An 18,324-nucleotide genomic window follows, 5' to 3' on the forward strand; every position below is an offset into this window, starting at 1 on the left:
TGTGAGAGCTGGGGGAAGTGTCATGGTTGATATGGAGGAATGTCAGATATGGGGGCAGGGAAGATATCTTAATTTAGGGTTTCCATTTTAGCGTTGGCAAGAGACTTGGCTCTAGAGGTTCCCAGATGTCCATGGGGATCTCCCCAGCTAGGTCTTTGGGTAGAAGAGCAGAAGGTTCCTGAACTGGCCTTGTCTCATAGTCACACTGATGAATATCTTGATTATCACCATAGAACCTTCCTCCAGCGGTAGATGAAGATAGAGACAGAGACCCATATTGGAGCACTGGACTGATCTCCCAAGGCTCAGTTGAAGAGGATAAGGAGGGACAAGATGAGCAAGGTGGGCCACCTACTGAGACAGTGTGCCTGATCTAATGGGAGCTCACCCAATCCAGCTGGGCTGAGATGGAAGGAGCATGTGATGAAACAGGACTCTCTGAATGTGGCCGACAATGGGGGCTGACTGAGAAGCTAATGATAATTGCACTGGGATTTGTCTCTATTGCAAGTACTGGCTTTTAGCAAGCCTAGTCTCTTTAGATGCACACCTTCCTAGGCCTGGATGGAGAGGGGAGGGTCTTGGACTTCCCACAGGGCAGGATACCCTGACCTCTCTTAGGACTGTAGGGGGAGGGAGGAAGGTGAATTTGGCAGGGAGGAAAATGGGAAGAAGGGATGAAGTGGAAATTTTGAATGGTATTATTTATAAAGCAATAAAAATTTAAAAAAAATCAAAGAACTTCCCTGGTATTACAGAACAAGGAACACAGCCCTAAAAAAAGTACATTAGGCTCTCAGTCTTTTGTCCCATGCCCCTCTTCTGCCTCATCCACCTGCATTATATCCTCTCTACTTTCTGCTGAAGCTCACTACTGTCAGCATGCCCCAATGATGCACTTCTCTTTCCAAGTCCTTCTGAGTGAATAACTTGAAACTATCTAAGTTGTCACCATTTTGTGCTGACATTGTAATTATGCTCCTGGTGTTGTGTACTCCTGGCTATAGTAAACCTAACAGGTATATCCAAACCATAGCCCATAGGCCACGTGTGGTCAAGGATAGCTGTGAATGTGGTACAATGAAAAATATATCTAAGGGGAAAAAATGCCAGAGATTCAGTGAGTACTCATCTATCTTCTGATAATTATTTGTAAGCTATTTTTACAGCTTCAGTTAATTATAGTGAGCTGCTTTGTGCCGCACCTTAAAGAGACCTCTGCTCTCCACCCCCTGGGTGGAATGTGCTTTCAGTTGTAAATAACTCCATACATGGCTAAAGCTAAGGATCTGGCTTGTTTCTGTGTACCTGGGCTTGCTGGAGTTGGCTACCCAGAGGCTATTTTAGGTGTGGGCTGGCTTTCCCTGGGGTCAGAAGATTATTCAAGGTTTCATGATTAAACTGCATTGAGAAGAGTCCGTTGTGTTTTGTTTGCTGGCGAAAGCAATGCAACAGTTAATATTTGAAAAAAATCACTAAATTGTTCCCTTGAGCCTTATATAACCTTAGTATATGATTTAATTATTTTTCCTAGTTCTTCAATCTTGTCTCAAGTGTTCAAGGCTGCAGTATGGCATAGGGACAAAATGTGTTCACTGTATATAACTTGACTTTGTGGATCAGCATAACCTCACTCACACAGAATTTTATCTTGGGAGGCCTCAAAAGCTCTGCCTCTACCTTAATGTCTAAGTACCCTAGCCTCCTCTCTACAGTAACTCTTCCTGTGCAGCTGAAGACCATGGTAATACAGCTGACACTAATTGAAACCAATTATGTGGAACAACCTTATTTCTTGAATCCAAGTCTTTATAAACTGTTTTCCATATGGTAAATTCATTCCAGAAGATACTACTGTTTGCTTAATAATATATTTTAGAACTTTCATGCATATAGGCTTCCATTTACATTCTGTGTATCCTTTTAAGTATTTGCTATTTGTTTGTTTTCAGAAATAGTAAGAGGATAGGTAGCTAAAATACTTGGTATATCATCTCTGACTCCGAGAGGTAGTCACAATGTTAAATTTTTTGTCTGTACCACAGCTTCTTGTTTATCAGTTCTGACAAAATTCTTCAATGGTTTTAAATCTATGTATTACTGTGTTATTAGAGTATGTATTTCTTTACATGTGACTATTTCTAACAATTTCATGAAATCAATTAATTTATGGCTCTTATCATGTACATATGGGTCCAAGTCTTTCAGTTTTTCCATTAATAATATCTTCTCATCCTTAGAAATTATTGGGATGGCATATTGAATGCCTTCCAGGAGGGATTTTCTATCTGCTAACCTGCCCTAATTTTGTAACAGATTTTGTTGGTCAGTTTCAACAGTATGAATTCTTTCAGATAATCGCTCAATTCCATTCTGTAGTGGCATTTCCTTTGTATTTTAATAAATAAAGCTTGCATGATGATCAAAAAAGTAAAATAGCCATAATGGCAAGCCTTATAGGCAGAAAACAATGGCACACACATTTAATCCCAGTAGTCACAATGACACACACCTTTTATCCCAGTAGCCGCATGTTCTTGACATAGAAACCAGGTGGTAGTGTTGCATGCCCTTAATCTCAGAACTGGATAGGATTATAAATGGGAGGATAAAGCTCTCAGTCTCAGTCTCATTCTTAGGTTTCCTGGAGGTAAGATCATCAGATTTGGACTGAGGTTTAGGTAAGAATAAGTGGCTGTCTGCTTTGCTTTTTCTGGTCTTCATGTTGAATTTATTTATTAAAATACAAAGAAAATTCCATGACATCATTCTGTAAATTTCATAACCCGCTGTCATGAGTAAATTTTTGCATTGAATTATGGTTATCATTTTCAATGATACGAATCTTTTTAGCCGACTTCACATTACTAGTCTATAAAATCTGTATCATTTTTAAAAGTTTCTCATTCTTGACTCTGTTATCAAACTATATGTTTCAGGATATAATATGAAGTATCAAACTAATAACAGTTATATCTAAGAGTATATGTTACCCAGATAGGTTATATAACTCTTTTAAAATTCCTTTCGTAGTATAAATGAAAGTGTTTTTAAATTCTTGGATGATGATATTGTCTGCATTATCAGATGACTTACCTCCATTAAAATTCTGGTTAAGATTAGGATTTTAAGGTGAAATAACAATGTGCATCAGCAGGTGTCTCAGTTATACTGCTAAAGCAGTCCAGAAATGCTGGATATCAGATATTACTTATTCTAATGTTGCTAACCTGTGGATACTCTAAGGAAAACTCAAAACCAAACTGAATAGATTTTTGTTAAGGAGAAGCTGGTTAGGGTGTATGCTGGTCAGAGCCATAGGAAGCTGTGGTATCCTCATAGGAGCCTCAAGCAGGATTGGAGGCAAGCTTCAAGCTTGAGAACAAGGGAGGCACAGGAAGCTGTGGGGATCAGGGTGTGCAGAAAGCTGTGTTGATGGTGCCTGCAGGGTGTCAGCAAGCAGTGACTGTCATGGGAAGTCACAAGTGGATGGAAGGTGCAGGAGTGGAAGTTAAGCTTGAGTGGATAGGAGTTGAGAGTGCTTGTTTTTCTCCACAATTCAGGTTGCTAGGTTTGTGTTCAACACTTGCCTGTGCTGGTGGCTAAAATGCCTCAAGTAAATGGCTTTTTTTTAAAAAAAAAAAAAAAATTAATGTGTACCCTAAACTTTGGGCCCCTAACTTAACATCACTAATAAATACCCAGATACAGATATTGGTGTTCAACCTGAAGGTCAGAATAATAAAACAGCTAGCCAGTGGGTCTTACCACTCCTTTCTCAGTCAGAAAAGACAATCCTGTCACAATGAATCTCAGAATGAGACTATATCTGAGAACTGACTCCTTCTGATATCATACATTCCTCTCTAGGGCTGGGATTAAAGGCATAAACCACTACTGCCCAGTTCTATGGCAAACTAGTGTGGCTACTGGGATAAAAAGTGTATGTCCTGTTTCACTGAGAAACCCTTTCTCAAAACAAACAAACAAACAAAAAAAGGTGTATGTCACTACTGCCTGGTCTGTAAGACTGACCAGTAGGGTTGTTTTACTATCTGATCTTCAGGAAAGCTTTATTTATTAAAATATAAGTGAAAGATCACTAAAGAGTGCATCTTTAAAACTGAAAGAAAACCCCGATTAAATGAAAAATGAGAGAGGCGATAGTCATTTATAATAACAAAGTACTCACGAAGACAGACTGTTTAGTCAGTGAAAATCCTCAGATCTCATAAGCTAAAAGTTTCAGGCAAAGAAATCAAAATAAACAACTTTAGAATTGCCAAGAGATGCCATTTTAATATATGGCAAAGTAGATTTCAAATAATAAATGACTCATAAGTGACGGGGAAAGACATATACACCCATGAAAACTGAAGTTCTTTACATCTATGCCTTGAACAAAAAGGAACACAATTGTACCACAACTTGAATCATGTATTGACTCTCATACAATGATAGTGGGGGATTTCAACCCCACTCTCACCAATAGAAAGGTCATCCAGAAAGAAAAACAAAACAGACATACTAACTCTAACTAATGTTATAAACCAAATGGACCTAAAAAATATTTACAGAATATTTATCAAAATGCAAAAAGTATACTTTTTTCTCTACACCTTGTGGAATTTTCTCAAAAACTGACCACATACTCAGACATAAATCAAGGGTCTCAACAGATACAAGAAAACTGAAATAACTCCCTGCATCTTATCAGACTACCACAGATTGAAGCTGGATACCAACAACAAAAACAGAAAGCTTACAAACTCATGGGAATTTAAAAATATGAATAAAAAATAGCTCAAGACAGAAATAAAGAAAGAAAATAAGACTTTATAGAATTGTATAAAATGATCACATATTATCTCCAAAGTTATGGGACACAGTGAAAGTGATGTATGTTCACTGCACTAAGTGCTGACACAAAAAATTGGAGAGCAATCTATTATACCCAAAAGCTCCAAAGCAAAAGGACGAAATCACTTCCAAGAGAAGTAGATAAAATAAATAATGAAATTTAGGTCTGAAATCAACAAATAGAAGCAAAGAAAACAATACAAAAAAATCAATGAAAATAAGAGTTGGTTCTTTGAGAAAGTAATAAGATTGAGAAATTCTTAACCAAATTAACTACAAAGCAGAGAGAGAGAGAGAGAGAGAGAGAGAATATCCAAATTAACAAAATCAGAAATGCTAAATACATAACGGATATGAAGAAAATCTAGAGAAACATAAAGACATATTTTAAAAGGCTGTACTCCACTAATTTGGAAAATTTAAAAGTGGATTATTTTCTCTATGAAAACCACTTACCACTCTGAAATTGATACTTTTATAAGTAGTTTAAACAGATATATAAACCACAGTGAATAGAAGCAGTCTTAATGTCAAATGCATTTTTGACTAATGCAATTAATGACATAATGCATTTTAATAAATGTCCCCCAAAGAATTCCAGGGACAGATGGTTAATAGTGCAGAATTCTACCAAACTTTCAAGGAAGGGTTTTAGGTATCACTCCTCTAATTATTCTACAAAATAGAAACAGAATGAACAATTTTCAATTCATTCTATGAGGTTACAGTTACCCTAAATCTTAAAACACACAAAGAACCAACAAAGAAAAAATTGCAGATCAACTTCACTAATGAATGTATATACAACATACTCAAGAGCACATTAAAATATCATTCAATGTGTTCAAATAGTCTTCATCCCACAGATTCAGGCATGGTTCAATATATGAATATCAATAAATGTAGTCCACCATATATGGCAAAAAACCCATATAATTATCTCATTAGATATAGAAAATATTTCTGACAAAATTCAACATCCCTTCATGATAAATGTTCTGGAGAGATTGGGGACAAGAGACATACCTAAGCATAATAAGAACAATTTACAGCAGGCCCATAGCCATCATCAACTGAAAGAGACTAAAATTCAAACCAATTTCAGTGAATTCAGAAACAAGACAAGGTTGTCCACTATCATCACTTCTATTAAACATAAAAGATCAAGAGAATGCAAATTGGAAAGAGAGAGAGATAGCTATCTTTATTTGCATATGAAATAATAGTATACATAAGTGACCCTAAAAATTCTATCAGGGAACTCCTACCACTGTTAAATGCTACCAGCAAAATAGCTAGATACAAAATAACTCACAAAATCAGTAGCCTTCCTATATAATAATTAAAAAGGGAATGAGAAAAAAATCATGGGGACACCACCCTTCCCAATAGCCTTAAATAATATAAAGCATCTTGGGGTAACTCAAACCAAGCAAAAGAAAGACTTGTATTATAAACACTTCAAGTCTTTGAAGAAGGAAATTGAAGAAGGTATCAGAGGTTGGAAATATCTACCATGCTCATGGATCGGTAGGATTCATCATCATCATCATTTATGTCCCAGCAATGCTTAAGCATTCCTGGGCAGCCCGTTTGTGGCAGTTCTTCAGCTGTTCATATACTGGGCAGTCCTAGATGCTTATGTTATTGTTATACCCAAGGTTTAACAGTCTTCCTTCATGCTGTCAATCCAGTGTTTTTGGTTCTTCCTCTGCACCTTATCCAACCTACTCCTCCAAGCAGTGCTATCTTCAGAATATTCATTCTCAAGACATGGCCAAAGTCTCCAGTGCCTTTGCTGTATCTTGTACTTTACTTTCTTCTGTAGATGGAGAAGTTTCATAATATCACTGTTGCACAGCCAATCTCTTCGTGTGTCACCCGGAGTCCTTATGAGATCTCACACACATACAGTCATAGTTCTGAAGAGTATTTCATTTTTCAGGTTTCAGATGTGTAAAAAAGTCAGCTCAAGACAAGTGTCTCATATACTTGTTATTTTGTTGTTGTTGTTGTTGTTGTTGTTATGTCTCTTATTGAACAAACCATACTTAGTGACTGGAATGCAGCCCTCCCTATCCCTATCTGCCTCTTGATGTCTGAAATAGCTCACTCCTTTGAACTGAGGTTTCCTCCCAGATATAAAATTGACTATTTTCTTGAGGTTCTGATTCTTTTTTACAATGTTAAAATCCTTGTATGCCCTTCCTATGTGTTGTATCTGAGTCTTCTCAATGTTTACTATTGTACCAAGGTTTGCACCACTCTATTTAGCTTAGCCCGTAGCCCATTTGGACTTTCAGTAACTAGTGCTATATCATATCATCGGTGAAACGCAAACTGTTTATTTGAACACCACCTATCTACAAGCCTATCTCCTCATCCTCCAGGGCTGTTGCTATTATTAATTCCAGAAATATATTAAAGAATAGTGATGAGAGGACATATCATTTCAACATTCATATGATTGCCGTAAACTGGTCACTTCTGCACAGAATTTGATGCAAAGTTACCTTTATATGCATTATCTGGTATTCTTAAGATTTTCTCTAGGTACCTGTAGAACCTCATTGTTTCCAAAAGTCCTTTCCTTCAAATGCTATTTGAATGTCTTTCTGAACTCAATATAACAGACTTATGAGTCATTTCCAAATTCTCTGTATTTTTCTGCCGTTTGCCTCAAAGTGAAGATCTGATCTAATGTGTTCTGATCTGTTAGCTCTGAATCCACAATGGGCCTCTGCTGGGCTTTCCTCTGTTTTGCCCATGATCCTTTGCAGGATACTAGAGGAGGGGATCTTGTTGTTATGGCACAGCAAGCTAATGTCCTTGCAATTTGTGAAGTCCAGCTTGACCTTTTTCTTGTGTATAGGAATTATATCTGAGTGCTTTCATTCTGTGAAAATCACTTAGTGTTTCCACATCTCACTGAAGATTCTGAGAAGCACCATGGGCCCCTGAGCCTATAGTCACTACCTCCAGCTTCTCCACCATGATGACATTCACTCCTGGGGCCTTTCTACATTTTGATTTCTTGATAGATTCCTCTTTCTTGCTCCTGTGAATATTTAATATTTCCTCATCGTCTTTGGTATTTGAGTAGCTGCAGAAGTGTTTCTCATTGTGGTCTACATTGATAGCATTAGGATCATTGTATAGGGTGTTAAAGTACTGTCTCCATCTTTGCTTTGCTTTCCCTGGTTCTGGCAATATATGAATTTTCCAATCTTAATCACCCAAATCCGAGGAGCATATCTGGCAGTAATTTGTATGATAGCTTTGTAGATAGTGTATGCTTTATTATGGAGTCTACCCTCTTCAAATTCTTTGCATAGACCTTATACATACAGTTCTTCATCTTTCATTCATCTTTTGACCTCCCTGCACATATAGTTGTAGTGTTTTGCTACCTGTGTATTGCCTCTTTATTTGCTCTTTAGCTTCCTTCTTTCTTTTGCCAAGCTGCAGTAAGCCCTTCTACTGGTGTTGTCTTTTTTGCATAAATAGATGTCTCCCCTGAAGCCTCCTGCACAGCTCTTTTGATTTACTGCCGTTTGCTTTCTATATTTGAAAAGGGTTGTTTAATGATTTCCTCCATATTTTCACCACTTCTCTTTTGTATTGAACTATATAATTTTCTCAGTTCCCCTTGCTTCCTCCCTTTTCCCCTTTGACCCTCTCCCTTGATCTCTATGCTCCCAATTTACTCAGGAGATGTTGTATTTTTATACTTCCCATGTAGATTAGATCCATGTATGTCACTCTTAGGGTCCACTTTGCTGTCTAGGTTCTCTGGGGTTATAAACTGTAGGCTGGTTTCTCTTTACTTTATGTCTAAAAGTCACTTATGAGAGAGTCTCATATTATATTTGTTTTTCTGGGCCTGAGTTAGCTCACTCGATATGATGTTTTCTAGATTTATTCGTTTGCCTGCAAACTTCAAAATGTCATTACTTTTCTGCTGTGAAGTACCCAACTGCATAAATGCACCACATTTTTTTTTAAATCTGTGTTTTGGTTGAGGGGCATAAAATAGGTTCTTTGCAGATTCTGATTATTATAAATAATGCTGCTATAAACAGTTGAACACATGTCATTGTAGTATGATTGAGCACTCTTTGGATCTATACCCAAAAGTTGTAATGCTGGGTCTTTAGCTAGATTATTTCCTAGTTTTCTGAGAAATCATCATACTAATTTCCAAAGTAGCTGTATCAGTTTACACTCTCACTACCAATAGTTGTCATCATTGTTTTTTATCTTGACCATTCTGACAGAGGTAAGATGAAATCTCAGAAATGTTTTGATTTGCATTTCTCTGATAGTTAAGAATTTTGAGCATTTCCTGAAGTGTCTTTCAGCCATTTTAGATTCATCTGTTGAGACCTCTCTGTTTAGGTCTGTACACCAATTTTTATTGGATTATTTGTTCTTTGGTTACCTGTTTCTTGAGTTCTATGTATGTTTTGGAGATCTGTCCTTTGTCTGATGTAGGGTTGGTAAAGATCTTTTCCTATTCTATAAGCTGCCATTTTGTCTTGTTGACAGTGTTCTTTGCTTTACAATGTTCTTTGCTTCTCAGATTCAGGAGTTCCCATTAATTAATTGTTTCAGTTCTGTGCTACTGTAGAAAGACTTACAGCCAATGGCTACCTTCTCACTGGGGCATGGCATCTTGTACTAAATATGCCAATGTAGAGCATGCATCCGGTCTCTTTTTGGGCCTCTTCTTTCCAGTTGTAGGATTTGATTTCTGATGTCTGTTCAAGGAGAGGATTTTGATTTGTGAGCCTACCCCTAAATAAATAGTCATCTATTTCTCAATCGTGAGCTGGTGTGGGATTTCTTTTAAGCATCCTTCCACATTTGGCACCAATGTGAATTCAGACTCCATTCCTACCAGTAGAAAGCCTAACAGCTTAACTGGTTCATGACTCAGACAGTCTCTCAACCCTGTCTGCTTGGCTTGCTTTTTTTACTTGTAGAACCTCCACCACAGCAGAGTTTACTACATGTAGCAACTTGGAAATTTCCCAAGCACACCCATGACTGCTGCATTTCCCTGGTACCAGTCCCTGGCATGGTTCTTTGCCACGAGGCAACTTGTGCAGTTTCCTGTTTCTGCTCTCTGCCCATGAGTTCTGGTTTTCTTGCTCCATGTATGGAACTGACTTAATTGCTTTTATTTTGTAAAGCAAAACATATTTCTCAGTATTGAACCAGTATCAAGGTAGAAAACTAAAGCAACTCAGAAAAAAAAGCGGCGCAGGACCATTCCTGTTGCCACCAGTTGCACTGCTTCTAGTCGCAACTCTGCAACCACAGCATTTGCTGGACAATAAAGATTACAGTTTACTGGATCACATTACAGGTAATTAAAAATCAGTATTGTAACTTTAAGTAGCATTTTTGTTAACACTATGAATTGTATTATGCAAGGCTTGTATGGTTATTGTAATACTTCAATTTATTGGGTATTGTGACTCTATCATAAAGAAAGAATATGGCACTTTTAGGAATGATACAATCTTTACATATTACTATTGAACAGCTAGTTGACAAGATTAATGCTACTGAAAGTCAAAAATTGCCTGAAAAATTAATACTATTAAAAAGATAACTTTAATTTAATAGACAAAATTGACTCTATATCTAAGGGTAACAACTAACAAATTTGTTAGAAAGTTATGATAAGTCAGCAAATAGATTATCTCTCTAGGATGACAATCTGACATGATTCAAGTAACGTTCAAGAATGAGATGTTTTCTTTAAAGGAGAAACTTCAGACCTTGGAAACACATGTGCAGAATGAGGACCAGAGTTTAGGTGCCTATATGAAATCACTAGAAATATATACAGGCCAGGATATTCAGGTATTATAAGAGACAATAATAAAAAGATTTCAAAAAATTGAGGAAATTATTGGAGCTGATGATCAGGAAAGAAGACACAAGGACAGGATTCAACACACCAGTAAATGTCAGAGATGACTTGCCTGGGGCTTTAGATTCCTACTCTGTAATATACTCTGACAAAGCATCAACTTCTAAAGGTTCAAAAGGATCCAAAGAAGGTAGATGGATACTTAGAGGAATGAATGATCTAAATATAAATTAAGCAATCTGTTGTAACTTATGGCTTGCATTCCACATTTGTTAGGGCAATGATGACATCGCCTTCTAGCATTAAAGCCATGCCATATGGCTGGATTCAGTTAGTTTCAAAATTCATGGCTGATGGACCTCAATTAATGTTTAAAATTTATTTCAGAGAAGAGGCAAAAATATTGGAACCAAAGGAAAAAGTGAAAGGTCTTGAGACTTCCCAAGATAAAACTTTTGATGAAAGCCCTTATGCTGACCCACAAGTTCAAGCACTTTATGATGAAAAAAGTCTCATCCCTATGCCACAGAGCAGCCTTAAATGCTTGGACAGTGTTCAAGAACAAGGAAAACAACTTGAATCATATACAAGGGTCAAATAGGATCAGAGAGAACTCTTTACTGACTTTTTACAAAAATTAACTAAGGCTGTACAAATAGGAGTAACAGACCCAGATGCTAGATGAGTACTTATTGAATCTCTGACTTTTGAAAATGCCAACTTAGAATGAAAAACAGATATTTGGACCTTTAAATATTAGATTGGCACCTATGAATGAATGGATCCTGCATACAACAAACATTGAGACATTTGACTATAATACTGAATCTTGGGTAGGAGAAGCAATTTTCAAAGGAATGAAGAGACCATCAAAATTCCAAATGTTTCGAGTAGGATATTTGAGAAGAGATTGTAGACAATGAATCTCTGGGAATAATATCTCCTCTGGGAATGGCAAGAATAGGAGAACTCAGCCTTTGGGTCTATATGTAGAAGATGTGGTAAAGGCCAACATTTGACCAATAAATGCAGATCATCAAAAGACAGGCAAGGCAACCTAATACCATCAGGAAACTCTGTGAGGGGCCTCTCACAGGCCCCAAAGTCAAAAGTTGTCCAGTCATTCCTAGTCACTGTGGAGGACATGTCTCATCAGGAAAATTAAAAAATCCAGATGATACTGTTTTGGATAATGGAATAAACATGGAGGATAAATCAAAAATTCTGATAGGAAATAGGAAATGTATATTCTCTAGCAAGCTTCTATAAATGATCAAAGACCAAAGCTAAGAATGCGGATAAATGGCATTGTTATTGTTGGTTAGAGAGACACAGGTGCAGAAGTGAGTATCATTACTCCAGAATCTTTGTATCCAAATAGGCCTCTTCAAGAGGAAGATATTCAATTACTAGGAATTGGAACCATATCTCAAGTTCAAGCACAAGACGGGTTGACTGTATTTGGACAGAAGATCAAAGAGGGAAACTGAGGCCATATGTGACTAATATTGCGGAGAATTTATTGGGTTGTGAGCTGTTGAAGCAATGGAATACCCAGATTAACATTCCCGCAGTCCCAGGAACCCATAATTCTGGGAAAGATATTATAAGACAGTATACACAAATGTCACCAGCTATTTGGGCTGTACAAAAACTAAACAACTAACAAACCTTTACCAACAGCCCTACCGTTTAGATGGTTAACTAGAAGTCTATATGGGTTAAGAGTGGTCTCTAGCTGAATATAAGTTGCAGGCTTTAGAACAGCTGGTACAAGACCAACTAGATGTTCACCGTATTGAAGAAACAACCAGCCCTTGTAATTTTCCTGTGTTTGTTGTAAAGAAAAGAAATCTGGTAAATGGATAATGGTGACAGATCTAAGAGCTGTCAATAAGGTAATTCAACATATGGGTCCTCTACAATCTGGAACCCTCTGCCTTCTCAATTACCAAAAGAATGATCTCTTATAGTTACTGATTTGAAATATTGTTTCTTTTCTATACCTTTACAAGAAAAGAATTGAAAAAATTTGTCTTCATAATGCCTACTTATAATAATTCTCAGCCTTCTTGGATATATCAATGGACTATTCTTTCACGAGAAATGCTCAATAGCCCACCACTGTGCCAATACTTTGTAAGTCAGCCATTGGAAATAATGCATAAGCAATGTCTTAAGTCTCTTATTTACCATTAAATGGATGACATTTGCTATCTAATAAAAACAATGATACTTTAGAAAGAATATTTGAAAAAATAAAGAAAGTTTTGCTGAAATGAGGTTTACAAATTGTTCCTAAAAAAATACAGAGACACAATTCTCTCAATTACTTAGGTTATGAAATAGGGTAACAGAAAATTAGAACACTAATGGCACAAATTAGGAGAGACCAGTTGTGAACTCTTAATGACTTTCAAAGATATTTAGGAGAAATTTCCAGTCTATGACCAGCTGTTGGGATAACACCTGATCTTAAAGTTCATTTAAACAGTGAACTTAAATAGTCCCAGAGATTTAACAGCTGAAGCAGAAAAGGAATTGACAATTCTTGAAGAGAAATTACAAGAGGCACATGTGGACAAGGTGAATCCCAATCTAAATTATATTCTAGTCATATTTCCTTCCAGAATTTCTTCTACATGAATTTTAACACTGAGGGACTATATTATCTTAGAATGGATTTTTTTACCACATAAATCGAGTAAAAATTAAAAACATGTTGAAAATATCTCTGAATTAATTATAAAAGGTAAAGTGAGACTTTGTAAATTAGCAGGTATAGACTCAGCAGATATAGTGCCTTTCACTAGTGATGAAATAAAAAAAGTTATGGGAAGACAATGAAGCATGGTAAAGAGCTTGTGCTAATTTTTTGGGAGAAATTAATAGCACTTTTTCCAAAAGTGTAAAATTAGGGCTGGCTTGTTGGGGTTTCTGTCCCTCCCAGTACTCCAACAAGTCGGCAAGCCCCAATGAAAATCACACAGAGGACTCCATAAGATAATTAACTACTTGGCCCATTAGCTCAGGCTACTTATTAGCTTTTATAACTTATGTTAGCCCATTATTTTTATCTATGTTAGCCACACGGCTCAGTACCTTTCTCAGCAGGGCAGCTTGCATCTTGCCTCTCTGGTGGTCTGGGCAAGAGTGCAGAGGGAGCTTTCTGCTTCCCAGAATACTCCTGTTCTCATCGCCCCACCTCTACTTTCTGTATGGTTGACCCACCTATACTTGCTGCCTGGCCAATCAGTGTTTATTTAAAATATGACTGACAGTTCATATAATACAGACAATTCTCCCGCACCACAAAAGCGAGAGTCTTAACTTTATAAGAGAATTTCTTGGATTCTTCCCTGAATTATACGTGATGCTCCAATAACAGGAGCTTGTATATTTTATTTTGATGCAAATAAATCAGGGAAAGCATGTTACAAATCAGAAGAATTAAGTATGGTGTAACAAAGTCATTATAATTCTGTCTAGAAGGCAGAATTATATGTCATTCTCATGGTGCTAAGGGATTTTAAAGAATCTCTTAATATAGTTACTGATTCACAATATGTAGAAAGAGTTATTTTGCATATTGAAACTGCTGAATTTATACCAGATGATACAGAATTGACTTCAATATTTATCCAGTTTCAAGAAATAACCAGGAATAGTCTTTGTCCTATATACATAATACACATCCTATCCCATATGGATTTGCCAGGTCCTCTAGCACAAGGTAATGCATAAATTGATCAATTATTGACTGGAAGCATGTTGCAGGCCTCAGAATTTCATTAAAAAAATTCATGTCAAAAGCAAAGGTTTAAATAAAGAGTTTTCTATTACATGGCAACAAGCTAAGGAGACCATAAAGAGATGTCTCACTTCTCTTTCTATAACCAAACTGTGCTACCTGGTTTCTTTTTTTCCATTTTATATTTTTTATGTTATCATCAAAAATCAGGTGTTCATAGGTATGTGGGTTGATATTTGGATCTTCAGTTCAGTTCTTTTTGTCCACTTGCTTGTTTTTATGCCAATACCAAGCAGTTTTCATTACTGTAGCTCTATAGTATACTTTGAAATCAGTGATTGTGATGATGCTAGAAGTTCCTTCATCGTACAGGTTCATTTTGGTTTTCCTGTTTTTTTTTTTGTTGTTGTTGTTTTCTTTTTTTTTTTGCTTTTCCATATGAAGTTGAAAATTGTTATATAAAGGTCTGTGAATAATTTTTCAGAGATTTTGATGGTCATTGCATTAAATCTGTGTATTGTTTTTTTGTAAAAAAAATGCCAGTTTTACTATTTTAATTCTACATACCGAAGACCATGGGAGATATTTCCATTTTCTGGTACCTTCTTCAGTTTCTTTCTTAAAAATTTTAAAGTTCGTTTTCTGCAGGTTTTCACTTATTTTGTTAGGATTACAAGATATTTTATGTTATTTTTGGTTATTATAAATAGTGATGTTTCTCTGATTTCTTTTTAAGCCCATTTATCATCTGTGTAAAAGAGGGCTACTGATTTTTCTTAGTTAATTTTGTTTCCTGCTATATTATTGAAGATGTTTTTGAGTTGAAGGAGTTACTTGGTAGAATAATTGGGGTCACTTATGTATAGTATCATATCATCAGCAAATAGTGAGAGTTTTACTTCTTCATTTCTGATTTGTATCTTCTTGGTCTCCTCTTATTGTCTTACTGTGCTAGCTAGAATCTCAAGTACTTTATTGAATAGATATAAAGAGAATGCACAACCTTGTTTCAGTGCAGAATTTTACAATATTTTAAAAGAAGAACTAATACCAACACTCTTCAAGTTGTTCTACATGGTGGACACAGAAACAACTTTGTCAAATACTTCTTAATAAGCTAGAGTTACCCTAATACGCATGTTTTCTGAGGTTTCTGTCCTACCCAGTTCCCACAATTGTTAAGTCCCAAATAAATTACAGAGGTCTACATTAGCTATAAACTTATTGGCCTAGTAGCTCAGACTTCTTATTAACCCCTATAACTTATATTAGCCCACTATTCTTGCCTATGTTAGCCACGTGGCTGAGTACCTTATTCGGGGAGTGAGAAACATCTTGCTTCCTTTGTGGCTGGGTCAGGACTGCAGAGAAATGGTCTTCCTTCTTCCCAGAATTCTCCTGATCTCCTCGACCCACCTCTACTTCCTCTCTGTTTGTCCCACCTCTACTTCTTGCCTGGCAACTGACCAATTAGCATTTATTTAAAATATAATTGACAGAATACAGACCATTATTCCACATAATACCCACACTATACAAATACACTACTAAGAAAGAATTGTACGCCAATCTCACTCATGAACATTGATGCAAAAAATACTCAGTAAAATACTGGCAAACTGAGACCTAGAGAACATCAGAAAAAATCATCCACCATGATCAAGTTTGCTTCATCCTAGAGATGCAGGGATGGTTCAACATATAAAAGTATGTCAATAAAATTCATGATATAAACTAAAAAACTAACAAACACACAAAAACAACCACATGCTTATTTTATTAGATGCTGAAAAATTTTTGGCAAAATGCAACATCTATTCATGATATCTTGGAGACAGCAGAGATACAAGAAACATACCAAAACATATTAAGGAAATATACAGTAATCCAACAACCAATATCTAACTAAATGGAGAGAAACTTACGGCAATCCCATTGAAATTCAGTTATTCTCTTATACTTTCTGTACAGCTGGGTTAATTATTTGTTTATGCTTGATCTTCTGTTTGTCTTGTCTGGCATGTCTCTCACAAGTTTCTGATGTATGTTTCTTATAACTACTTGGTGATCTGTTCTTAAATCAGCACTAGGAAATGATTGTATGTTTTGGATGCTAGATAAGAGTTTCCTGATTACCAGAATGTAGTCAGTTTGGCTGTAGTGAGTTTGGCAGGTTATTCGCACATTCAGCATCTTGATGATTTGATCTGCATGAATTTTGTGTTGGATATGTACACATCATTTGCACAGCAGAGGTCAAGCAGTCATTGTCCTCTATCATTTCTTTGTCCCAATCCATGTTTCTATGACACTACAGTCCTTTCTTTACCCAGATGCCACTCTTGTATTGAAGTCATCCATAATGATTAGTATGTCATTCTTATGCACCTTGTTGACCTAGTTCTGTAGATCTTTAAACTTGATTTTTAACCTCTTCTGCTTCTTTTGTTGGCATGTATGCTAGTATGCTAGTTACTCGATGTGTCATTTTCTGAAATTGAACATTTATAGGTATGTATCTGAGCATTTATTTTTAGGTCAATCTGAGCCGTACTAAAGCTACACCTGCCATGTGTTTTCTCTTTTCACCTGAATTTAGAATCTTCCATTCACTTACTACAAGTTCTTGTGTTCCTGTCTAGTATGTTTTTGCCAATCCAATGATACCACACCTGAAGTGACTGAGCTCATTCATGAGTAATCTGGTTTCCCCAAATGTGTTTAGTGTTCTAATATTCTAGGTCCCTATTGTGTCCCTTTTCAGCATGAGGATGTGCTTGTCTGTCTATTTCTATCAGCTCCCCTCCCCGTTTTTTACTTTAAGAGAGAAGCATCATCTGTCCTGCACTTAGGACATAGGGTACTGGGATAGTATCAGATTCTGGGACTTTAAGATGGAAAGACCAGCCATGCTCATGAATTGGTAGAATTAATATTGTAAAAATGGTCATCTTACCAAAAGCAATCTACAGATTTAGTGTAAGTCCCATCAAAATTCCAATATAGCTTTTCACAGATCCTGAAATGACAATCCTTAACTTTATATGGAAGCACAAAAAGCAACCAGGATAGATAAAATAATTTCAAATAACAAAAGAACTGCTTGAGGTTTCACTATTCCTTATCTCAAATTGTACTTTAGCTATAGTAATAAAAGCAGCATAGTATTGGCACAAAAACAGAGACCTTGATCAATGCAATTGAATAGATGACACAGAAATAAGTCCATATGTCTACTAAAACCTGAATTTTTATGAAGAAGCCAGAAATACACACTGGTAAAAGGATAACATATTCAGGAAATGGTGCTGATAAAACTGAATGTCTGCATGGAGAAGAATGCAAATAGATCCTTATCTACCATTGTGTATAAAACTCAACTTCAGATGTGGTATGGGGCATCCTTTTGCATACGTGTTGATTTTATTGGTTAATGAATAAAGCTGTTTCACGGTAGTGCCTCCGCAGAATAGAGCTAGGTGGGAAAACTAAACTGAATGCTGGAAGAAAGAAGGGGGAGTCAGAATAAGCCATGTAGCTGCCTGTAGGAGACAGATGCATTGGAATCTTGCCAGTAAGTCACAGCTATGAGATGATACACAGATTAATAGAAATGGGTTAATTTAAGATATAAGTGTTAGCTAGAAATATGTTGGTCTAATAGTATTGCAAATAATATAATTTCTCTGTGGTTATTTCAGTTTTGGGCAGCAAGAAATGAATGAGTAGCCTCCCCCAACAAATTAGCACCAATCTAGCAGACTACAACATAAAACCTGAGAGATCATTGCTTTTTTTTTGTCCAAATGGGCTCTGTTTTCTATAGGCA

Source organism: Myodes glareolus, chromosome 10, assembly GCF_982192425.1.
Source record: "Myodes glareolus chromosome 10, mMyoGla1.1, whole genome shotgun sequence".
Classification (NCBI taxonomy): domain Eukaryota; kingdom Metazoa; phylum Chordata; class Mammalia; order Rodentia; family Cricetidae; genus Myodes; species Myodes glareolus.